General features: G+C 43.8%; 1 long non-coding RNA gene across 1 annotated transcript; it reads left to right on the forward strand.

The window, feature by feature from the left end:
• LOC123375267 lies at positions 1 to 6,707 on the forward strand. Its single transcript, XR_006581378.1, has 3 exons — positions 1 to 132; positions 5,516 to 5,606; positions 6,481 to 6,707. It is a non-coding gene; the product is annotated as an uncharacterized LOC123375267 (long non-coding RNA).
• The last annotated feature ends 1,397 nt before the right edge of the window (positions 6,708 to 8,104 follow it).

An 8,104-nucleotide genomic window follows, 5' to 3' on the forward strand; every position in this document is an offset into this window, starting at 1 on the left:
GGGACTCGAGCCAATTACATCTCATTTTACATTAGAGTGTTAAAGATGTTATTCTCCAATTGGAAAGTCACTCTTTAAAACAATGCCCCTGCTCATAGAAGTGGAGCTCAAATATCTGGAGTCCAGGAAACGGTGAGCATAAGGAACATATCATAGTATAGCAGCAGCTGTAGTAGAAGTTGGAAGACTCTGGCACTGCATCCATAACATTCCTTTTGTTATCTACAGATCTATATTAATGCCATTATCCAATTCAATGGTAGCAGTTTAAGGGGGAATTATCATTTGAAATGAATGCTATGCTTGTAGTTGGTAGGGGAGGATGTTGGGATTCCTCTTTCCAAACCACAGGAGATGTGTTAGTTCCATTGAGGTCCGTAAGAGTTGTGTGTCCTGCTGTTGGAGAATATTTCTGTTCTACTTAGTCCTGTTCAGGTTCTTCTACTGTGCTCATCATTGTGGCATCGCGAATGCCTTCCACTAGTGCAGTAAGCTACGGCTAAAATTTTCAAACTGGCCTAAGCGAGTTAGCTACCAAATTCTCATTGAAAGTCAACAGGAGTTGGGCGTCTAAATGCCTTAAACCCCTTTGAATTCTCAACTTAGAAGTGTAGCAGCATCTGTACCCTGTAGTTCTTTCCTTCCTTTCTCTCTTTGTCTTGATGGTGGAATTGCATGTGGGATTTTTCTTTTTGGAAGTGCAATGCACTATGTGTTTATGTTAGTGAAGGCCTGGTTGACACAGCGCGCTTTGCACTGGGAACAAAAGGTGCTGATTTTTGTGGTGGTTCTTAAATCCCATGAGATTTCTTTCCAGAGCTTTGGGCCACCCCAAGAAAGGTCCGTCTCCTGCACAAACAGGCTTTGCCTTTGTTCTATCATGCCAGAGGAATGGCAACCACTATTCTTGTTCTGGAGTTTTAGGCAACATTTTAGTGCCTCTCAGAGCAAATGGCAATGTGACCACCCCCAGAAAATTCAGTGCTTGGTTGACCCTGGACCCAGGACATGGTGGGCTGGTCTTCAGGAGTTTAGTTCTGACTGAGCTGATCTCAGCAGAGGCAAGTTCCATAAAGCTGATAGTTACTTCAGCAGCAAATCTAGTGCTTTAATTTGAGATGCTTCCAACAGCTTGGGGCATGTTACAAATCCAAGGACAAAAGGGAAGAAAAGCTTTTTTATACTCCCATCTACAAACACATATATAGGGGGGAGGGATAGCTCAGTGGTTTGAGCGTTGGCCTGCTAAACCCAGGGTTGTGAGTTCAATCCTTGAGGGGGCCACTTAGGGATCTGGGGAAAAAAATTGGTCCTGCTAATGAAGGCAGGGGGCTGGATTTGATGACCTTTCAAGGTCCCTTCCAGTTCTAGGAGATTGGTATATCTCCTATTATTTATTATCCCTCATTTCAGTAGCAACACAGTACAGAGAGCACTTTTTAAATAATAAATTGCTCTGCATCACATAATATATTCTCTCTCTCTCTCTCTCTCACGTGCTATAGATGAGGTGCCCAGTTCTCCCACCACAGGATATGAGGAAGTCAATGGGATTTGCACTTATCCTGTGGGGAGGGAATCAAGCCTCCTTCCATTGAAGTCAATGGCAAATCTTTCATTGAGTCAGGGAACTCAAAGATTGGGATTGTGGCTGGTTTATGTGCAAGAGAGGAAAATCCCTTGATCCTTTTCCCCACCTTGTGCATCCATGTTAAGGCTAGTGTTGGTCTACCCCTAACCATTGAAAGCTGTGTGAAAGACATTACCCCAGGCAGGTATCCATCCTGCCAACCCCCCTGTTTACACTGAACAATGGGCTCTATATTATCCATCTGTTGATATAGAAAAGAAATATTTTCCTGCACAGTGATATCTTTAAGACATCCTCTCCCCCAAATCTGAAAATCCTAGTGTGTAGGATGCAAATAATGGAAAGATATAGCACATCCCAAACCCCTCTAGAGTAACACCCTTGGAACCTATATGGTCTGGAAGGATTTTACAGCCTAAATACCATAAATGGGATTCTGAAACTAGAGAGTACGTATCCAGCAACTTGGCATGTAACAAATTCTCATGCTGGGGATGTCGTCATTGTTTGGCTTTGTGGTACTAACACCTGGCCTTTTGGGGGAGTTTTATGTCTGTCTCTCTTTCTCGGGCTCTCTGGAAGGATTAGATGTCTCTTTCTGATCACTCCCCCTCCCCATTCAGTGGACTCTGCCTCACTGTTCACCTGCAGAACTATACATTTGTTTTTGCTGTGTCTCAGACCCTTGGAGGCATGAGCCAGGCCGCACGGTGTGTCTGAATCCTATCCCCATTTTACTGTCTGATTGCCTCTCTGATTCCATGCTGAAGCGAGACGCGTATGCTAGCAGTGGGAGTGGAGATGTCAGTCTGCATCAGCTTGCTGGTTGCCTGCTTACCAGCTGGAACAGCATCCCAAAGGAGAAGAAATGGAAAGCACATGTGTGGAGAGACCATCCTTGCCAGTCTTAATGGCTGGGCTGCATATGGGACAAATCAGCTGCTTATCAAGCCTTTGGAGGCAAATACAAGGCCCCTGATTAATCTGGTAGTTCTTTTTTTTTTTCTTGCCACCCTACAGGCCAAGGAAGCACAGCTAGTGAGTGCAATACTTTAGATAAAGTTGTCAGCCTAGTGCATGTCTCAGGGTACTGTGTACAGATTACTAATTGCTCACAACATCTGTGTCAGCAGGAGAAATAGAAAGTACCTGTGGTTGGCCCTTGTTCAAGTGCAAATTCCAATATACTCAGACTATAAGCTCCTGGGGGCTTTTTGTTCTGCGCTTGTACAGTGCCTGGCACAGTGGGGTCTTGGCCTATGACTAGCTCCTAGGTGCTACCATAATACAAATAATAAATACCAGTAACCTTAATTGTCACTTTTGGTTTCCACTAGCCTCTCTTGGAGAATCAAGTATCAGAGGGGTAGCCGTGTTAGTCGGGATCTGTAAAAAGCAGCCAAGAATCCTGTGGCACCTTATAGACTAACAGATGTATTGGAGCCTGAGCTTTCGTGCGTGAATACCCACTTCATCAGACGTCTGACGAAGTGGGTATTCACCCACGAAAGCTCAGGCTCCAATACGTCTGTTAGTCTATAAGGTGCCACAGGACTCTTGGTCGCTTTTTCTTGGAGAATCTGTATCCCCAGGATCTAGTGGCTCAATTGACTCATTGCTTTTTTCCAAAGCCTAGTTGTCAACAGAAATCAATAGGACTCGCTGAAAATTTCAGCCGGAATTTCCACTATTTTTGTTTGGGACTTATCTACAAATTGTATTTGATTCTGATTAATTTGTTTGTCACTCGAATGATTTGACATTTGGCATTCCTGTAGACTGAGGTTCATTCACATCATCTCTTCTCATCAACTACATTTGACTATTTATTGTTCCTGGTAAGTTTCTGTATCACCTGGCATTCTTTCTGCTCCCGGATTGGGTATTTGAAATTGTAATATGCAGGTGAAAGGAAACCAACGAGATTACAAGACAGCTATGTGAATTCTATGGGCATGAAACGTCTTGTGAACATGGAGTTGCATGACTATTCACAAAACCTTCACTTTTTGCAAACATGCTTGAGAAAAAGAAGTGTTCATCAAAGAAGAGTGATGCACATTCAAAGCGAATTCCTGGTATTTATTCAAACAAATGTTCACAGATGCTTTCTTCATGTATCTACCCATCTGTATTCACAACAGAAAGAGAATCATATTATGGAAGCATTTTAATGTGCTAGCTGTCCACAGCATATTGCAACATATTACATGTGATATAATTAGGGCCCTACCAAATTCATGGTCCATTTTGGCCAATTTCATGGTCATAGGACTTTTTAGAATTGTAAATGTCATGATTTCCGCTATTTAAATCTGAAATTTCAAGGAGTTATAATTGTAGGGGTCCTGACCCAAAAAGGAGTTGTGTGAGGTCGCAAGGATATTGTAGGGGGGTTGTGGTACTGCTACCCTTACTTCTGCGCTGCTGCTGCTGGTGGCGCTGCCTTCAGAGCTGGGCTGCTGGAGACCTGTGGCTGTTGGCTGAGAGCCCAGCTCTGAAGGCAGCGTCGCTGCCAGCAGCAGCAGTGCAGAAGTAAGGATGGCATGATATGGTATTGCCACCATTAATTCTGCGCTGCTGCCTGCAGAGCTGGGCCCTCAGTCAGCAGCCACCACTATCTGGCAATACCATGATCCCTCTAAAATAACATTGTAACCCCTCTGCAACTCCCTTTTGGGTCTGGATACCCGATTTGGGAAATGCTGGTCTCCTCTGTGAAATCTGTATAGTATAGGTCAGTGGTTCTCAAACGTCAGCAACCTGAGCACCCCCATTTTGATTTAAAATTTTTCTGGGACCCCCAAGTCCCCCCGCTCAGACTCAGGCCCCGCCTCCACTCCACCTCTTCCCGCCCCCTGCTCACTCCCTCCCTCGCTCGCTTTCCCCCACCCTCACTCACTTTCACCAGGCTGGGGCAGGGGGTTGGAGTGTGGGAGGGGATGCGGGCTCTGGGAGGGAGTTTGGATGCGGGGTGCAGGGTCTGAGGTAGGGGTTTGGGATGTGGGAGAGGGTGAGGGGTGTGATGCTTACCTGGGGCAGCTCCCAAAAGCGACTGGCACATCTCTCTGGCAGCGGCTCCTAGGCAGGAGGGTCAGGGTGCTGCACCTGCTCGCGGGCACCCCCCCACAGCTCCCAGCCAATGGGAGTTGCGAAGTTGGACCTCGGGGCGGGGGCAGCGCATGGAGACGCCCTGGCCTGCCCCCTGTTCTGCCACCGCTTGTGGGAGTGGAGCAGAGTCAGGGCAGGCAGGGAGCCTCCCTTAGCCCTGCTGCGCCTCTGAAGGGGGAGGAGTTGATCGGTGGGGCCCGCAGACCCCCTGAAGCGCCCTCGGGGACGCACAGGGTCTGCGGACTGCAGTTTGAGAAATGCCAGTATAGGGTAAAAGCACAGAAAACACCAGATTTCATGGGGGGAGACCAGATTTCACAGTCCCTGATGTGTTTTTCATGGCCGTGAATGTGGTAGGGCCCTAGATATAATAAGTAAACAATTATAATGGCACTTTTGTCTTATTGGGTACTGAACTCAACCTCACTGGAGTTAATAAATGAACAGTAGACACTGGTAATGCTAGTAAACTTCTGGACTGGCCTGGAAATCAATGGAGAAAGTCACCTGCTTAAGTGAAGCCCAGGATTAAGTGTTTTATTGGGTCAGAATCTAAAAGCCACAACAGAGCACTAAAGCTAAGAGACGACATTAAGGAAGAACTCGCATTTCTTTAGTGGACAAATAATAGGAGAGGGTGGGGGAAGAAGAAACCTCCTCATGCATTTAACCACAGTAAAATTAACACAAGCTAAAATATGTTGAAAGATTTTGTTCCCATTTGCCTGCAAATCTTTTCTCTCTCCTAGTTTCTGGGCTTTGATAAAGTGGAAAAAAACAAACACAAAAAATACCCATTTTAATTGCTTGCAGTGCTGCAGAACTTCTCTCTGACGTGTCCCAAAGCTTCTGCTGCAGAGGAGAATAAGCCAAGAGCCTTCAGCTGTTTTCACTTTAAAACAACGTAAGAGACTCAGGGCGAATGCATTTGTTATACATTTGCTAACCCGTATCAGACTGAGGCTATATCTCATACCAACATCTAAATCAGCCCAATTTGGCTCTGAATGTTCTCTTTTAGGAAACCAGTAAACTTCCCTCCACAAGCCAGAATATGAGACTATACACACTTCAAGCTGCTGACTGTCCTTTGCTACCATTCCTTTATGTTTATAAGTTTAGCAGGGGGTCCAAAAACTCAAATGAAAAGCACATGGGTTTGTGACTTTAAAACTGAAATAGAAGACATCTAATATGACAGAACATGTTGTTTATGGAGCCATGGATTTCACTGAAGGACATCCTTACTGAATCATAATTAAACTACCATAATGAACTCCAAGTTTCATCTGCTGGGCTCAGAAGGGGGAAAAAAGATACTTTCAGTAGGTTCTGCTGAAGTCATTTGTCCAGACCCACAGCTGTTTTTAATGTGCCGACGAGTGGGAAAACTGTCAAAATTATGCCCTAGAAATTTCAGGCAAATGGCTGTGTAATATCTGATAGAAACAAACTGAAATCGGGCACTTTAGTTAATCTAATAAATTGTGTTTTGTAACTGAAAAATATAATTGCACTGCACACGCATTATGTGCACACTTCACTTTTAAAAGCAGCAGTGCCACCAGTGAAACAAATGAAAACACTTTATAGCCCAGTCTGATTTATTTCACAGTTTCAAGATTTCTTTGGGACAAAACAAGTATTTGGCATGGAGCTCTTCAACAACATTTCTATAGGCTACAAAGGGGAAATCTGCATTCCTTGAAATAAAAATAATATTCTTTTGCAAAGAAACATTTTAAAAACGATTTTCTACTTTTTTTTGCAAATCCTAGATTATTCACTGGACTCACCTTTGAAGTTCAAGACACAAAAACGATCAACTTTAAAATTAGCACATAAAATTAATGATTGCTGGAGTTGGCAGGCTCCCTGGAAAACCTGGGTGCTTCTGGCATTTTCATTTGGAAAGGCTTCAAAGCTATTGCCTGTATTAAACATTAGAACTGGGAGCTGGAAAGTAAGAGAGATGGAGAGGAAAATATCTCCTGAATATCAGGTGAAGAGCAAATTTCAAGGGACAGCTGTGTCTATGGTTCCAATGCAGTGATGTAACTTCCAAAACCATTTCCTGAAAGACTTTGATTATGAGATTCAGTAGTGTTTTCTTTTGTGTTTTTCTTTAACATTAAATTGGAAATAAAAGTGTATGTGTGTGTGTGCAGGGGGCAATGGAGGGGGAAGGAAGCCGCCCACGTGATCATTATATAACAAACTGAGCTGCCAAGCTTAACGTAGCAGAAACACAAACATTGATGAATGACCAAACTGTGTTAAGAAGACGCAGTTGCCTTTGGCCAAACTTGACTTAAAAATGGAAAGCTGTTACTTCCTTGAAGAGACACATATTCAGTTTCACACTGTAAGACAAAACCTTAAAGCCTGAGCTTTTCTTGTATTAGTTCATCCTGCACCCTCTTTGAACTGTATGCTCCATCGGCTATATTCCTCCACATGCAAAGGAAACGAAATGACCTGATTTAGGCTCTCACAAGTGAAAAATTAACTTTTACCCTTGACACTACAAGCACTCTTGACCTGGGGCTCATATAAAAATGAGTGATCAGAGAATACAGCTGCAGACAAACTTGTGCTTTTCTGAGCAAATTAGAGCTCAATGTGATGGGGTAGAGGGAGAACCACTATAATAATACCTAGGTTCATAGCTCTCAAAGACCTTTAACAAAGGAGGCCAAGTATCATTATTCTCATTTTACAGACAGGGAAACTGAGGCACTAGGAGGCAAGTGACTACCTCAGGCTAGTGACAGAGCTAGGAATTGAACTTAGATTTCCTGCATACTAGCCTACTGCCTCAATCATGAGACTATGCTGCTAGTGGAGGCTGATACCATCAACCCCCATCACATTGGGGAGGAAGAATGATGTGACATGGAATTTATGGAAGTCCAGTTGCAAATTGTCATTTTTGTGGAATGGAGAGAAGGAAATTATGTTTCATTAGCAGTAAAGAAGGAGAAAATTGAGTTGTGCAGAGTTGGATTTTTTCTCTCTGCTTGAGTTTGTTTTTAAAATAAATTAGCTTGCTGTGACACATTTTATCAGTTGATCCAAGCTACTTCACAACAAGTTTTGGGTCCCGTTAATTTTGCCATTGCACAACTGGTGATAATTTAGACCTGGCATCCTGCTTCTACTCATGGCTATAGCCTTGTAGATCTAGGCCCAAAGAAAGTAGAAAGCTGATACCCTTCTCTGAAGCCCTCATGCCACATGTTTCCGATGCACTTGCGGTGACAACATTTACTGAGGTCTCAGCATCAGGAAAAATGAGAGCTCAGACTTTGCCCTTGGTTACTGACAAGCCTCTCCCTTAACTCCAGTTGGGTTGTTTGAGTGTTCCTGTGGGAAGGATTTGGCCAAACAAATACAAATTTC

The sequence above is a fragment of the Mauremys mutica genome, chromosome 8 (genome assembly GCF_020497125.1).
Source record: "Mauremys mutica isolate MM-2020 ecotype Southern chromosome 8, ASM2049712v1, whole genome shotgun sequence".
Taxonomy (NCBI): domain Eukaryota; kingdom Metazoa; phylum Chordata; order Testudines; family Geoemydidae; genus Mauremys; species Mauremys mutica.